Source organism: Neodiprion pinetum, chromosome 4, assembly GCF_021155775.2.
Source record: "Neodiprion pinetum isolate iyNeoPine1 chromosome 4, iyNeoPine1.2, whole genome shotgun sequence".
Lineage (NCBI taxonomy): Eukaryota > Metazoa > Arthropoda > Insecta > Hymenoptera > Diprionidae > Neodiprion > Neodiprion pinetum.
The window spans coordinates 8,190,269-8,207,464 of NC_060235.2; the positions used below are offsets into that span (position 1 = coordinate 8,190,269).

Sequence of the window (17,196 nt, forward strand, 5' to 3'; positions counted from 1 at the left end):
AAAATGAATAAAGAATGACGAAACGTAAAACGAGGTAAAAGACTCCGAGCGTTGAATGCGATTAATTATTCAGCCCATGCGGAGTTTTTATTCAAACGACATCGTTGATTACGTTTAGAAAACGTGTCCTCCGAAACTTGACACCCAACGATAAATCAGTCACATCAAGAGATGTTTCGTTTCATGAAACGTGTAATTTTTTTTACCCGATACTGGTATTTCAAAAAAAAAACTTGTTGTCTTCCGCACAGTTGCAGTTGGTTCAACTTTCTGACATGTAAGTTTCACCGCATTCGTTCGTATAGAATTCCGAACTTTCAATCCTGTCCAATTCGTGCTGCTTTCTCTTCAATCGCGAAAAGTCCAAGCTCCGCTGAAAATACCGCAGGCAAGAAAAAACGTTGGTGTCAAAAATGACAAACGCAATTGTCACGATAACTTAAATTAAAAAAAACGTAATTTTCAGTGCGACCAAGCTGCAGGAATAGCCAAACAGGTGAATCGGAAAACGATCGATTTCGGCGATGTGAATATACGTGATGTTGATACTTTGAAATTGAGGACGTGTAAAACCCAGGCATTTTCCACCGAATTAAACGTCGACGAGATGCAAAGTACCCGCAGCGACACGAGGGTGCTAATTATTAGGAATATTGAATAACGTCGAGCTTTTCATCTCTCGCCGTTGAAAGTTTACCGAGTAAACGTATATACGTAATATCACACCTGATTCTACGATGTGCTAAAACCGTACGCGTTAGTCGGTAGGAAAAAGGAAAAATCGGAAATAAAACAACCCCGTGAAACTGTGGACGCTTTTTACCGTACACCGAGTAAGTTTAAATATACCGGCGCGTGACGACGAATCGTACTCGAACCTGTACATGAATTATGTCTGTCAGATTGTGAAACACTCTTTGCGCCTCGGCTTAAAGTATCAGTGTTAAGTGTCATTTTTACCTTGTCCGCATTACTCTGACTCCCGAATTGAAAACTTTTATTGCGGGCAAGTTGACGGAGGGAGAATAATTCGTAGGAAAAAAACAAACAAACTGAAAAGAAAAAGAGTTCGACAGAGAAAGAGAGAGAGAGAGAAACGGAACGGTCAATTCGTTGTCAGACAGATGTTTTACTCTTATGTAATCTTGACACGGAGATAAAAATTCAATTACCTCAAAAATTCTCGACTCAACAGAGGAAGTTGAAATGAAGCACTTTATCTCAAAGCTGGCGACAGAAGTAAATACAAAATATAATAACGGCGTGTAATAAAATTTTTCCATGTCAGAACAAGTTTCGTTTATCCAACATCCTGGCCATATTTCATTCGGAGGCTGACGCAAATGGAACAGTCGAGTCAAATTGAACAGTCAGTCATACCATCGGTTTAACAATTCTACCGGGTCAAATAACTAGATCTTCTTTTTATACCCGCGAATAAAAGGCTCTTGATTCAGTGCAAACATGGAATAATTTTTGTCAAGTGTATCTACTGCGTTACACCTTTGTAATAAATTACTCTTCTTCACCTTTGGTGATATAAGACGAGTATTGTTTTCGGTCGGAATTCACTTTTTCTTATTTCGATGAATCTTTGTGTTTTCGAAGAACATTTTTCTTTTTTTTTTTGAATGTTGGTCTGTCGGTTTGTGCGATAAACTACCGCAATGATCTAGGAAATGACTGGATGAAAACAAAATTTGAAACATGCAAGATTTAGCAACGAAATGATGGGCATGAAATACTGTGATTGTGTCCGCTTTAATTTGAACTTCCGATTCTACCGGAAATAAATCGATTTTCAATGTTTTACCGATAAGCGTGTTATACTTTGTCCTCCTTATTACTTGTTACAAATAAACTATATTGTACCTGACACGCGAAAGAAAAGTAAAACGGAGTTTTGTGTACACGTGTTACGTCATAGTCAGAAAGAAGTGGCCAAAAAAGCACTCGACTCTTCTTCATCGGATTTTGAAACCTGCTAAAGCCCGACTAATTTCTACAAAGAGAATTCGAAATTCGCCCTCGAGTTGCCAAAGGAATTTGATCTCACTGGGAGTAATTTAAAACGACTACCTTTGAATGTCACGATTTGAATTTGGGAGATCTTAGCCTGAACTCTCGTGATTTTGAAGATACATATCTCAGAACGCAAAACTGGTTCATATTTTTTTTTTACACTTTACTAATGCATGGGTCTTTTACGGAGTGCCCGAGAGCAGAAAAAACACATCACTCTAAGATTCGAGTTTGTGAGCACAATATCTTTAAGTTACGTACATTAAAAGTTCGGTAGAGTTAAAAGTTTTATTTCTCAAATTGCCCAGTTATTTGGTTAGATTGGTTCATATGAACATGATCATTTTCTTTTTTCGACCGATGAAATTTATGTACGATCAAAGGATCGAGGTACAAGAATATCATCGGCATAAACTGTACATGGGATTCTAGCATTTCCGGAGCGTCCGTTTTTCCAAATCTGTAATAGTGTAGAAAAACATAACGAAATACATAACAACATTTTTGAGCTCTTATAGAAAATTCAGTTTCCGTTACAGTATTTTCGACAAAGGCACGAAGTTTTGACTATTCGGTATTTTCACAATTCAATATTTTGCCCCTCGTAATCTAGGCCAATCTCACGATAAAAAAAAAAAAAAATGTCCGTATAAAATTATTTGTATATTTTTGCCTTCTCAATTTTTTTTTTCTATATTCATCTCGCCGTATTTATGTTATTTCTACGTTTTCAACTGTCGGTAGTTTAACCGTCGGGATTTTTTCCCGTCGACTTTTTTGTTTTTTCACATTTTTGTACCCCACCTAAATTCTTTGTCGTTATGAAAACTCCATTTTCAACAAGGGCTAAACAATATTCCTGGATTTCGCTACCTTATTCGACATTTTTTTCAGATTTCAACAAACAACTGCTTTGAAAATAGCAAATCAAATGATAAATATCTGAGATAGAGAATGCCGAAAAAGATTGAGAAATAAATCGCCCTGTATTTTTTGATTAGTACTTTTATGCAAAATATTCCGTGGAAAATCTCAAATCTGAACTTCCGATCTTGATCGATCCCTTGAGGAATGCCTCATATACGCAATACCGAGACACAGTATAACTACTGTCGTAAATTTATAAACGATACCAAAAATCCTGGGGCTTGCTAGCTCACGCTTATACCAAAAAATTCTGGTTAAAATTTCGTAGGAATATCTCGAGTTTCTGTCTTTTATCTAATAACCGCGACTCCATGTACAATAAATCAAGTTTCAACGAAACGCGTTGTGAAATTAAGTATGCACATTATTTCAGTATGTCGTACATGCACAATAATAAAGTATAGTTTATCTCGACACTAGGTATATTCTAATTGTGGAAATAAGTATAATTTACGTCCCCCGCAGAACGAAATGAATACAATGTTGTATAATTTTTCAGAGCAAAAGCATCGTTGTATACATATAATTCAGGCTCGAGAAATGAACGCTATGGTTTTTCACGTGACGCAATTATTTCAGATAGTCTGCGAAACTAGGATGTTAGCATAGTGTATACCGGAACAATCTCTTGAAACTTGAAAATCAACTGCGCATGAGCGAGTTTTATCGGCTGTTCATCGCAGGCTGGCCATCCCGAGTTCCAGCTGTCAAACTATTTCGAGCCGCGATGTAGTTGACACGAATTTTCGAGGTTAGAATCGCAAATAATCAAGGCAGTGACTCGGAAAGGTTTGGGAAGCATTTGTCATCGGGTCGGCAAGTCGATTCTTCAAAGTACGATCGGAATTTAATGCTTATGCTCATTGAAAATTCAAACGTACAAATTTTGCGTACGTTGGCTCGCCTGCATCGCAGTCAAGAACATAGCTGCGAGAAGATTTCGCCGACCAATGATATTGAATTATTTGGCGCATGCGCGGTTGATTTTTACAAGCTTCGAGAGATTCCGGCATATAATATTATATCTATAAAAAATGGCAAACAATCGTTGCATGGTTTTATTACTCATGTTCCTACTCGTGCAGCAGAACCGTATCGAAAAGCAGAGTTCGGTGATGTTTTCCAGCGTAACGAGAGACGAAGCGAACCAATATCAAGTAAATGATAAAAAATAAAAAAATAAAAAAATAAAACAAACCAAAATAATTGATCGAAGAAACCAAGTACAAAAATTACATCCAACAAAGTTCGTCCAGCTGCGACTTAGCGAAAGGCGTCTGTGTGCGTACATCGATTTTACCGAAAAGAGGAACGACGCGGCTTCGGAAATACCGTCAATTACACCATTTCCCCCTTCATTAGTCAAGCATTCGAAAGAGCACTTCGACGAATCAGCTGAGGCACGCCGTGGGGAACGGATGGCAATATATCATTTCGGCTAAGCTTCGACCCTCGGTGCCAATCGGGAGTTCAATGCAATTACCTACCTTCCTTCACCCCGTTCCGTTTCTTCTCTTTCGGGTTCTGCTTGTTCGGTTGTTGTTTATCCTGTATTTTTATTTTCCGAAATCGCACCTCGCGAGTCAACTTTCATCTGAATTTTATATATATATATATGTGTGTATATATATGTGTGTGAATACTCAACGAAGCGGCGCGGCCATCAAGCAATACGACACCGGATAATGAAAATCGTGCGAAGATATAAACGCTTCCTGCTTTGAATTTCGGTAAATATGACACACGGGTCGTAATGACGGAGTTTCCGGTTGTTAAAGCACGTCGCGTCAATCCCGTGACCAATTTAGTTTGAAAATATAATTTCATGTGACTGCAGACGTGAAATGGGGTGATGAACTTGAAAGTATCTGTAGGACGTTAAATTAGATAAACAATCAGGAAAATGCAGATAAAGACTTTGATTGTTTTTCTTTCTAAAAATTCTTAACATTCGATGAAAAAAGTCAAACATTAACATTTGGTCATTTGTTTTTAGTAAAATTTTTTCATTCCATCTTATACCGCAGCTTCTCGCTCTCTCCGCTCGAACATTAATTTTTGCATTATGAGTACTTTTTCTTTTTCACTCATCCTTTAATCCGATAACCTGGCATCAGGGATTGTTTTGCATATGAATATTTTAATCATATCTGACCACAGGTGTCAGGCAAATTATTGCAAACGTCACTCTGCCGTGAGCTTGAGTCGGACAGACGGATGATTGAATATATCTGATTTACCTTTTGCAGGCGTTGGAAACTGATCTCTCGGCGATGAGAGAGACGGTAAAGTTCTTACGGATGACAATAAAAAGAAAACACAGAAAACACGCGGCTTTAGGTTGGCCGTGAGCCAGCCGTCGAACTTCCCGTTTTTACACTGCAGGATCCAAGTTCACAGCAAAAAAAAAATATCGACATCGAATCGAACTTCGAACGAAAAATTCAGATTTGTGATTAATGATTTGAAAGCCTTGAGGTATAATATTACATAAAGAGATGACGATTTGTTTTTTATTTTAAACCACTATAATAAATCTTCCATTGCAAATTCTAGAAGTCTTCCCTCAGATTTGTCATCAGCCACCCAAAAAACTTTCGAGTATCAATTTTTAGTAAAATCCATATGCTTTTAGTTTATTTTTCAGCATATTGAATATGCCAAATTTAAGTTGTGCAAATTAGACTTTAGATTTGTGATAAGCGACCTGAAAAAGCTTATGGTATCAATTTTCATTTAAATACATTCATCCATTATCAAGATATCATCCTTTTCATTTTATCTTCCAGAATTTTGGTATTTAAATAACTCGAAAACTACTGAACCGATCAAAGTCAAAATCTAAAAAGTTTTAATTTTGGAAAAGCCACGTCGATTGAGACCGAATTCATTGAAATCCGGTAACTTTTTCTCGATATATCGTTGAACAAAAAAATTGATCGCACCCACGAAAACGTTGATCCGAAAATGGTCGGAGATGATTCTCTAGATCTTGAAACGTCAAGATCTAGTGAAAACTCAGCCTTTAAGGAGTTTGGTAAGCGCTTCTCAAGGGCTAATAAAATAACGAACTAGCTTCTCAATTAATAAAATTAACAAAATAATTTCGAAGTAAAGATTTTCGACAAATTACTAATGTAATATGCATCGTTTGTCTTCTAATCACTTTTTCCAAATGAACTGTATTTGGCTATTACGCAATTCCGAAAAAGTATTCTACGAGCATTAGCTCAAGGATAATGCGTAAAACCTCGTGCAAAAATTTTTCACTATTTTTCAGAAACAATACAGAGAAAGATCTTCATATTTCACGAACATCTTCTTAAGAATATCATAAACCATTTAGATAGTTTTTCATTGAGTTGTCTACATTTTTTGTGAATGATTTTTGAATAACTTGAGACGCTTGATTACATTCCAAGTTTCTTCTCCAACCTCCTTAATTTTCGGAGTGATTACAATAACTTCCTTTTTTCTCTGACGATAGCGAAACGTAGTTAAAAATTTGAATATCTTGTCTGTATGAATTCCGACAAGGACTTAAAAGAGAAAAATTCTGCCATGCAGTCAGTGGTTTTTATAAGAGTAGCTTAAAATGTTGCAGAAATCAAAACGCCATCCGTATTTCAGTTTTTATACTCATTCACTCTAACGATGCATCTGTACCACGTGATTGCGGTGTCACCTCTGTGAAGGAAACTTTTTTCACGGCAGGACAGTAATGGATAGGCAGTTTCTGCAGTTAATACCGCAATGTATCGTACATATATGTGACTATTCGTGTCTGAGTTGCGATCAATTTTTGTAATTAAATTGCGGTTGAATGCATTACGGATACTCTCTTCGTACGGTGCGGTTTATAGGTGAAACGTTTTATACAGAGTAGAGCGAACGGAAAAAGTGAGCTTGAAAGGATTAACGAATAAAAGCTCGACCATGACGGGATTGAAGAATTTTGATATTTAATTATTCTCCATTTTTTCCAATTATTCGACCTGCTGACGCAGATTTTTTGTCAGGGAAATCAGAGAAACGGTTAAAATGAATTATCTATGATGATTTGAGATCTCATTCCAGTTCGCACAGCTGCAAGTGTGATTTTAAAAATAAAAATACAGTTGACGGGTCGGTAAAGAATCGTACGGTTTCGGGCAGGTCCGGAAACCATCGGAAAGGGTCGGAAAAAATTCGGAAAGGTTCGGTCGGGTCCGAAAACGATCGAAACGGGACGGAAAAAAAATCGGACGGGTTCGGGTGGGTTCGGAAACGGTCGAAACGGATCGGAAGAGGCTCTTTTATAACGTTTAACTTTTTGACAGAGCCGGAAAGGTTTCCGAAGGTCAATTCAATCTTCAGATTCAACGTGCTTTAGACTTTCCGTACACTTGTCACACTTTCCATGCGACCTTTCGAAGTTTTAAACATAACGAATCATGACGAATTTGAAGAAAAAAATTGTAATATTAGTCAAGGTTTATTTTCCATTCGTCAAAGGGTGAAACCCGAGACTTCGTTTGACTACGTTCGTCAAATTTTGTACATACAATCGGTAATAAGATTCTAAGAATGATGATAATAGCTTCAAATTACTTCCCGTTACTGCAGTGTCGCCTGAGTGATTCAAGTAACTACATTACTTTGCGAAATTGAAATAAATAAAGAACGAATTGATGGATATTGACTGATTTTACTGAAATTAAACTGAATTCATGAGACTCTGTTAAATGAATCGGACTAATCAATAGTATACTACAACGATCAACAGTGGTTTTGTTGCTCTTGACATTCGAGTGGTTTTAGTAAAATTTGATACCAATGACCTTAGGAATAAGCGTAGTTTCTCGAAATTGGCACTAGTTATTTATTTTATCGACATTTTCATATATGACTCAAGAAAGAAATACTTATATGAAAAAATCAATTTCTTTTTAATATCTAAAGTTTACCAATAATGTAAAACACAAAAAAAAAAATTGGTCCGTGTACTTATGTACGCGCGTGAGAAGTTATACTTCTTTGGCATCATTAAACAAGCCTTGCCGAATTCTTACACATTTCCGCATTTGTTTTACCCATCTTGAAAACTGGAATGGAAATTGAATAAATAATTTATAAATAATAATACATGCGGACAGTTAACCTCAATTATATTGGAGCACTCGAAAAAGTATATAAGCACAATTTTTTTCACCAACATTTACGAATAATAAACAATATTAATCAAAATATTCAAATTACATCACTACTGAATATAATTTATTAGCACATGTATAATTCGCACTTGTATGAAACTAAAACACGTGTTGTAAATATAGAAACTAGAAACATGTGGATAAATATTATAAATATGAAAAAAGTGATCGGAGCCGACGAGCGTGCCAACATGCGCGACGAATAGAGGTTCTATTTCTATTTTGTTGGTAGCTATGAGCGGTTTAGCGGGCAGCTTTAACCTGTTACTTTTGTGTTACAGTGATTCGCGCGTATCTTAAAATTTCACTCTCAACCCGCCTAAAGAAGTATAATTTGAAAAATGATTATTTGTCACCCTGATTTTTTCCGTGAATTTTCATGTTCAAGAACGTGAAATTTGGAAATAACATCGTGATTATATTATAAACCATCCCCCTCTTCACAAAACTACAATAACATAAAAATTACAGCCAATTCAGTATAACGATAATTTTATTCGTAAATTCTACGTTCTCAAACAGTAAAAGTTCACGTAAAATATCAGGACAACGAGAAATTTTTTTTTTTTGTTCAGCTGTGCTTCCTAATCGTAAAAGAATTCGACTGTAATTCAAATAGGCTTTAAAAATCGATCGTATACCTGATTTCCAAGAACGTTCACGAAGTAAAAAGTCAATTTAACGGTGCTTGCTTCACGTTCGCATCTAGAATTGTTTATAGCATAGTTCTATTTGGAAGCCGTGCATTTCCCGGACACGATCAAACCTGAATACAAGAGGTCCGGATATTCATTGTAGCGAACTTTAACAGGGGGTCAAAAATTTTCTCCAAATTCTACGTCACGTCCCAGGACTCAATTCCAACGGTTGCCTGAGGGAGCCACACGTCCTGCGATCAAATTCAACCGTGTCGTTATAAGAGGAGGTAATACTCGTAGCAGTCCTACGTGTGTAATAGGGCTTCGATACTTCGAGTCGCGCGTCGGTGGGAAAGGAATGAACCAATGGGCAATCCCTTCGCTTAACTTCGTCCCCGCCCTTATGGCTGCAGGGTAAAACCGGGAGCGAAAAGGGCCACATTGAACATCAATTTCTTCCTAGCTGCAAATACACGCCCGGGGACTTTCACGTACATCCACCTTGTTTCCTTCTTGACGATTTTACCTCCAAGGGCTTAACGCACTTCCACCAACGACGATCGCCGATCCTTTTCTTCCGTAATCCAAATAACCTCTCTCTCTCTCTCTCTCTAGAATCTACCCTAACGCCTTTTCAAGTCAACCTTTTTTCACGTGCCTATTGTTCTTAATCGTCGAGATGCGCAATTTTCGTTCCGATTATCCGAAGATGCTGTCGTCATTTTTTTATCTCAGCTCCACGAATGACTTCCCAGTGAACACAATTATGTCAAACTGATGTCAGAATGACGTCATGTCACGTCATGATTTACGTAAGATGTGAGTCATATATGAGTCACATATGACTCATAATTTCCCACTTCCTGACGTAAGATTCTTACGTAAGATAAATGACGTAAATATGACCTCCAATTGACATCATTATGACTTAACTGACGTCAAAATGACATAACTCTGATGTCATAGAGAAGTAAAGTCGGTACCGGAAGCTTACAAAAATATGACGTCCAGCTGACGTACTTGTTATTTAGCTGACGTCAAGATGACTTAAATTTGAGGTAAAATAGTGATGTAAAGTTGCTTACAAAATTGTGACGTCTGGCTGACATGATTATAACTTACCTGACGTCTCGATGACATAACTCTGATGTCATAGTGATAAAAAGTATTTAAGAATGCTTATAATAATATAACTGTTACAACAGAACTTGTAAAGTCAAAATGTTTATATTTTTCATTTATAAATAGTGATTATTTTGTTACTGTACCTCTATTACAATATAATAATTAATTTTGAAATTAGTTTATATATTTTATTTATGACAATATCCTAATATTTTCAATGTTAAAAATATATTTAATGTTTGCATTTAAAGAGAATTTGCGGTAAGTTAAATTTGGACACTAAATATAAAAGTAAAAATTAAGAAATGTCATATGAAATTCCACTTATGAATTATTAAATCAATACATGATACAACATAGAACATAAATAGAAAAGTATCGTTGATCGTTTTTTTTATACCGTCGTGACATTAGTATTATGTCACTCGTATGTAAAAGAATGACCGGAAGCTGATGCTTAAGTATGACGTTCATCGTACATCAATTTTACGTAAAAGTATGAGTTGTTTCTTACGTAAGAATATGACGGTATTATGATATCCTTTTGACGTCAGAATATGACTTGTAATTTATGTAATTGTATGATTTATTTCTTACGTAAATAATATATAAATTTATGACTTTGATGTGACGTCACACATATGATAGGGATAAGACATAATATTTACGTAATATTTAAGTCACAATCATGACGTCATATAAAAGTCAAATTTTATGTCAGCACTATGTCATAATGATGTCATACTACATGACATCATATCAGAGTCATCAATAAAGTCATTTTTATGTCATATCTATGTAAAAATTCGATGATCTCTATGTGACCTATATATGACGTCATATGGAGGTCATGTGTTCACTGGGTTATGAATTTTATAATAATGGCATCTTCACGATTGCCGCTAAAATGTAGTTTTCTGTTTTTTTCCTTTTTTTACCACTTTGAAATATACTCCCGTAAAATTTCAAATCAAATACCGTTCATCCCAGAAACAGAAAAAAGTTATCTCATCCGTGATTATTTATAACTGAAACGACAATCAATATTTTTAATACTTTCAATTACTTGTTTCAAAGTTGAATCATGGGCCAATATCTAAATACAAAACAATGCGATTGTGTTGGATCGGTATAAGTTTTCCAGTAAATATGTTGGAACGTTGTGAGTAAAGTGTGAAGAAAAAATGTTCAATTGTTGCCAAACTTTTGAAATCGTTTAGGATATAACCGTCTCGACGAATATGATTGGCACTTCTTTCGCTATGTTGTAATAAACGAGACGAGTCATTAGGCTTGGGAAAGTTTTGTGTATTTCCAGTTCTCTTTTAAAACGGTACGACAGTGAAAAGAGGGTAGAAATGGTGTTTTCCTTGGGGTCGCTAATTATCGCCTTGCCCTTCGTTCAAGAACTCGCGCCGAGGAATAATCAACCGTGAAGTGACTTGCACCTTCATTGACTCAACGAGCGGCGCTGAGCTTCGACTAACATTCGGCCTTAGGAGAGGATTAGAAGCAATTAACTCCAGCTAAGAATGTAATCGGACCGTCGACCAAGCAAACATGAATTCCTACCGAGGGATGCAGGAATTTTGAAGCCCAGTGATATCGCTTCGTTCGTTAGAGGTGAGCAAGCGATGCAGTTGCGAAGAGAAAAATAATGAAGAAGAGGCTAACAATAATACAGACTTAGAACCGAGGCAATTAGGGAGGCATGCCGGAGTAAATCACTATTTTTTCAACGCGTTTTTGAGTTGCTGCTGCTGGTGAGAAATTTCTTCATCGATCTCTTCGTTTTTCCATTTCACTTTCGATCTCGTTAGCTCGATGTTGTTAGAGCCAACATTGGACAAATTAGATTGAGACTGTTTACAAATCTTCAGAATTATACGTTGCAGCTGTAACGAACAATTACCGGTCGCTTTCTTAGTTCATCGCTATTCTTGACAAGGTATATCCCTCAAAGACGGAGGAACAGTTTTCAAAGGTAGAAGAATAAACAAACAACTAAGAAACGAACAAATAGATCGCGTACTGTCCGGTGTTTTAGTTATAGAATTTATATTTTAGCTAATATTTCTCTTTTGGCAAGTTTCTTCCCCTTTATAAAGTAGGTATAATGTAAAGAATAAAGAGACAAGCCCGAGGAAATAAAAGATGAGCTTGTTTCCTTCCACAATTGTGTGAATTAAAATTTACCCAACCAAGATACATCTTCGATCGTTTTAATAACTTCGCGAAAATCAGGAAGGTGAAGCTTGCTCTCATTATTCTTGCTTTATAAAACCGCGAGGAGTGTTTCACCAACTTTGGAATGTTGAAACGCTGGGAATAACGTCAAGAAATAAAGTTGGGATAATATAACAAATTATTATGAGAAACAGGAAAATTGAAAACAAATTTTGAATTAAGATTATTCGGACATTGGAGCAATGTAAACATAAAAAGCAAAATTCTTAATATGTTATTAATCGTTAATAAATACGTGAAAAATAATTTTTTGAGGAAAATCTGACGTGTAGTTTCTGCGTAATTAATAATTAAAAATTGGATATTTAGCATGCAGTCAATAGGAAATATTGTGTAAAACGCACATTTTTGATACTATTTAACCACAACTGCCAAACATGAAAATACGAAACACTGTAATTCATATCAATTTAAATTCACGTAGATTGCACAAAAATGATGAAAAATGTATTCTGACGCGTAGTTTTGTAAATATATTAATTTAAATGATGAGAAATCACAAAAATATCAGTCAGCCATACTCAAAAATGAAAGACATATCTGACTTGTGAAAAAATCGTGTTTTTTTTCCATTTTATAATTATTTTTCTTTGCAAAACGGGTCAAAATTGAGCTGCTTCATTACTCATTTTATGAATTTATAAACGAAATTCAACGAAACACTGGCAACAACGATATACAGTTGTTACATGCACTGTAGCCAGATCTATTTTATGCGGAAAAATACTCGAGTCAAGACTTTTATTTATTATTTTTACCGAATAAACAAATAAAATAATCCGATCAGAAGTGATCTTAGGTAACACCTAAAATTAAGTTATTATATTGGACGCTCACATATTTTTTTTTTTTCTTCTAATTAAACAAATGCAGATTATATTATGACTTAGGGGAGGGGGCAGTAGTCCGTATTGCATTAAAATTGAAACATTGCTTTCGATTTATACACTACGCTACAAATAGATTCAAAAAATTGTAACTTTAACGTTGACACTATACACTTCCCCGATAAATGATCGCTCAATCCTTGTCTGGTACTGACTGTTTTGATATCAATTCTCGTTTGGTTCTGAAGGGTTTGTAAATCTCGGAGGGTCGAAAAGGATTGCCGCAAGCCCGCGCGGAAAAACTCGAAGCGAATTTGAATAATTGTCTTTCCCTTTCTCATCTGGCTCCTGTTAATGCGGGGTTCGTTTTATTATTCTCATCTCTGAAGATGTAAAAAAGAAAACAAAAAAAAAAAAAATTCCAGAGCAGAAGGAAAACTGTTGGTAGTAGATTTTTCTGTTTCCGGCATTTTTCGTCATCCTTGTCACTCCATGAATCATGGAAGCTCGAAATTACCATCAGCTGACAGAATATATCACTCGCATTCGGTAACTGTATTTAAAGATTTTGTGGAATATCGTTCGTATGTAGATTAACGTCTTCTTTTTTAATTCAAAACAACGAAGTTGAATCTACGCTAACGTGAACCGAACCCGAAATATTGGGAAAAAATTCAATATGATTTTACTTATGAGTTACCTTTGAAGAAGTTGAGTTTTTTAAATATTACATGGCTGAAGTTAGCAACGTTAACGTAACGAAACGTGGCAGGGAAAAAAATCATTATTATGCAATTTTTGAACGACTTTCAAGGAGTTGACTTTTCGAAATATATAAGTATGTTTGGTTGACCGTGGCTTAGACAATTCTAAACGTGTGAAATAACGATTTTTCATAAAAATGCATCGTTACTGTAACGTCAATAACTTTATGTTCATAAAATATTAGCCTACTCTGCTTTATCACGGCTTAACGAATTTCAGATTATCCTTCAGCTGCAAAATAACGAATTTGCCTAACATGCATTGTTGGAATAACGTAAGTCACTTTCACCCCGTTTCAAATTCGAAGCTCATCTCCGAAGCTGAAACTAAATGACAATCCAAATCACGCGATACCTTTGTTTCGATATGAAAGAATGGAAGACGTGCGAGATAACATCGTTAATTGTACTTCAAATCTTATTCAGCAAACATAAGTAAATAGATCCAAAAGAGCCTAACGCAATCCGCTGTATTGAATTTTGTCTTTGAAAATGTGAAGAATTGTCCGTTGCAATAATTTGACGTTACATAAGTGAGGTTCATGCGATAGAAAACGACTCGCAAGTAAACTCTGAACCATCAATTTCCCATTAAGCGAATGCTGTTTTATCAAAAGTCTGAAGTTAGTAACGTTGACGTAACGAAACATTATGGAAAAAACAGTTGTTTTACAATTTCGGAACGGCTTTCAAGAAGTTGACTTTTCAAAATATTAACATGTTTTCTTTGTTTTTATTTAGTAGCTATCCGGAAATCCTAAGTAATGATTTTTTCTGAGCATTCATTGTTAAAGTAACGTTGCTAACTTCAACCTCATGTTTCATCGATGACAGAGTTATTTCATTGAGAAACTTCCGGGCGTCTATCCTAACCACGAGTTTACCAACAACGCAATTGGATTATCGAATACCCAGAATTATGTTTCTTCAAGATCATGGGTACAAAAACAAATCGATGCGGAGAATGCCGGAGAGGCAATATAAACATAAACAGTAATTTTATATCAAGAAAGGACGGAGAGAGCGCTCTTTGAGATTTGGTGATCAGCTTTTTACTCTCTTGGCGACATTAGAAAAGTTATATTATTCATCTTTCGATGCTCAATGAACGGTAAGTAAAAATACGATCTTGATACTCATCAATCCAAAAAAGATGCATGCGAATGTCCGATCTCCCGTTATCCTTTCATCTACAAAAATTTCAAACTCTTTCGACCTCCAAGTATTGAAGTACCTGAAGATTCGAAGCTCTTTACCAGCTTCTTCCACATGAATTACTCCTGGATCTTTGCCTGCTCTCTCTCTCTCTCTTTTTTTATTAAAAACTCGACAGCAGCCTCAAAAAAGTGAGGCACACTCACGAGCACGCTTAACGATAGTCGTTTTTCAATCCACTCACCTACGGCGGTTAAAGTCGACGACAAAGGGCGAGCATTCTGGTGTTCGTGACCTTAATCCTAACTGATCACTTTATTCCGGTGGACGGCGTCACTGCACACGGATGTATCGCGCTCACGTTTTAACCATCACTGTTTTCATGTGGGTATAAACGTTCCCGTGTCACGTTTTGTCGTCCGGAGTTACAAGGAGACGGACAGACTAGAGAGCTTAACAGTGATCAACGCTCTCAATTTACCGTAATTTAATCAATTTGTTGTGTATAGTCGAGCACTATTGATTAAAAACAAACTCAATTATCCTCCACGTGCGCGTGTAATTGTCAGTTTTCCACTTTCTCGATGGTGTTGGTGCGCGTGGATATCCAAGTTCTATGAAACTGGTTAATCGGGTCCCATTTAACATATGATCTCGTATCTCGTGCCAGTAACCGTTGCTCTTTTTACCACAACAATTGAAAAGGTCATAATTGAGCTCAAGCCGAAGCACCAAATGCCAGAGCGTGAAGTAGATCAAACAGTTTCCAACTTCCTTTTCCAAATTTTCTCCACGGTTTTTCCACTTTTCATCACCCGACAATGTACCAGTCAATAACCGCAGTCTAACACAAAAATGGAATTAATATCAAAACCGTCCCGTTCTATAGTATTATAATAACTTCTCTCACGATTTCCGGTTACATCAAAGCTTTCGTTCGAGCATCGGAGTAACAGCTACTAAACGATCCACGATTCTCGTACTTTACGTCACCACAAGCAGCGAGATTTCTAATTGCTTCAGGACGACGATCCCTCATCGAACGTCCGACCGGTCATGACGATAGGAAATAAAAAATTTAAAAAAAATAAAAAAAAAAAGTCGCGATGTAATTACCGCGGAGCATTCGTCTGGCAGTTGGCGTGTTCACGATCGTTACGCGTCACGTATTAATTGATAACGGGTTACATCTCGGACCGCGAGTTAACGAGGCGCGATAACACGTCGGACTAATCGCGCACCGGGTGCGTTCCTACGGGGTGCAGAGTGCGCGATGGCGTCCACGCAAGAGTTGCCGGCAGACTGCGAGAGAGAGCTTGTGCAGAGCCGAGGGAGCGCCGTCAGAGAGAGCAAAATAAGAGGGAGACGGCATCCCGTCCGTGGATGAGAGGGGATGGGGGGGAGGGGAAGGGGTGGTAGAGAGCAAAGGGAGAGGGGGAGAGAGAGAGGGAGAGAGTGAGAGAGAGAGAGAGAGAGAGCAAAGGCACCGGTAGCTCGCCGGCGTGGATCAGAGCGAGGTTCAGCGCAGCATCCCTCTCACATTTTGGTCTGGGCACAAGTTCTGCCTTGCCGTTGTACCTACCGTGTGCCTGCTTATATTCTATTACCTCTGTATAGGCGAACTATATGCAATCACCCACGACCCAGCTAGAGATCTATTTGGACGAAACTGTCATAGCTGAATTTTCATCGTCCGTAGCCTCGATTGATGGTACGCGCTCTCTTTCTCTCTCTCTCTCTCTCTCTCGCTCTCTGTTACGTACACTTTGGGACAATGAATCTGAGACGGGTAATTTTTCATACTAGACAGTTGTGTTGGCAATACAGAGAAACCTGCAGCGCCACAGTTGGCCGAGCGCGAAACTAAGTCAATCTCGATAAACGTAACATAACCCATGACCGTCGAATCTAACCTTAGAATTGACGTGTCAATCCAACAAGTCATTATCCCTGCGGTATTCTGAGATTAGATTCGACGGTCATGGGTTATGTTACGTTTATTGAGATTGAGTTAGTTTCGCGCTCGGTCGATTATGGCGCTGTAGGTTTCTCTGTGTTGCCAACATGACTGTCTGGTGTAAAAAATGGGCCGTCTCAGATTCGTTGTCCCCAAGTGTACAGTCAGAATTGGAGAATCGACTATTAAATCGATTCTGCCCGGGCTCTATGCAGAGTAATTTTATTTGTAAAATTGAACGGGGGGTTGGATTTACAATAATTATAAGTAATTCTCATCCGTTTGAGGTGTCGTGTGTTAAAAATAAATGTTAATCCAGGTAACTTGGAGTCCTCATATTCA

The 17,196-nt window shown here is 37.1% G+C and overlaps 1 protein-coding gene across 3 annotated transcripts in view; it reads right to left on the reverse strand.

The window, feature by feature from the left end:
• The window catches only part of LOC124216344 (protein artichoke), a 134,730-nt gene extending 118,519 nt beyond the window's left edge, over positions 1-16,211 (reverse strand). The window contains exons 1-2 of one of the 3 annotated variants that reach the window (XM_046620754.2): positions 15,808-16,211; positions 15,142-15,741 (exon numbers count right to left, since the gene is read on the reverse strand). The gene's annotated coding sequence lies outside the window, so the exon portion shown is untranslated. Of the gene's footprint in view, positions 1-15,141 lie in introns of all 3 variants that reach the window. The other 2 variants (XM_046620753.2, XM_046620755.2) reach the window with 2 other exon arrangements.
• Positions 16,212-17,196: the final 985 nt, after the last annotated feature.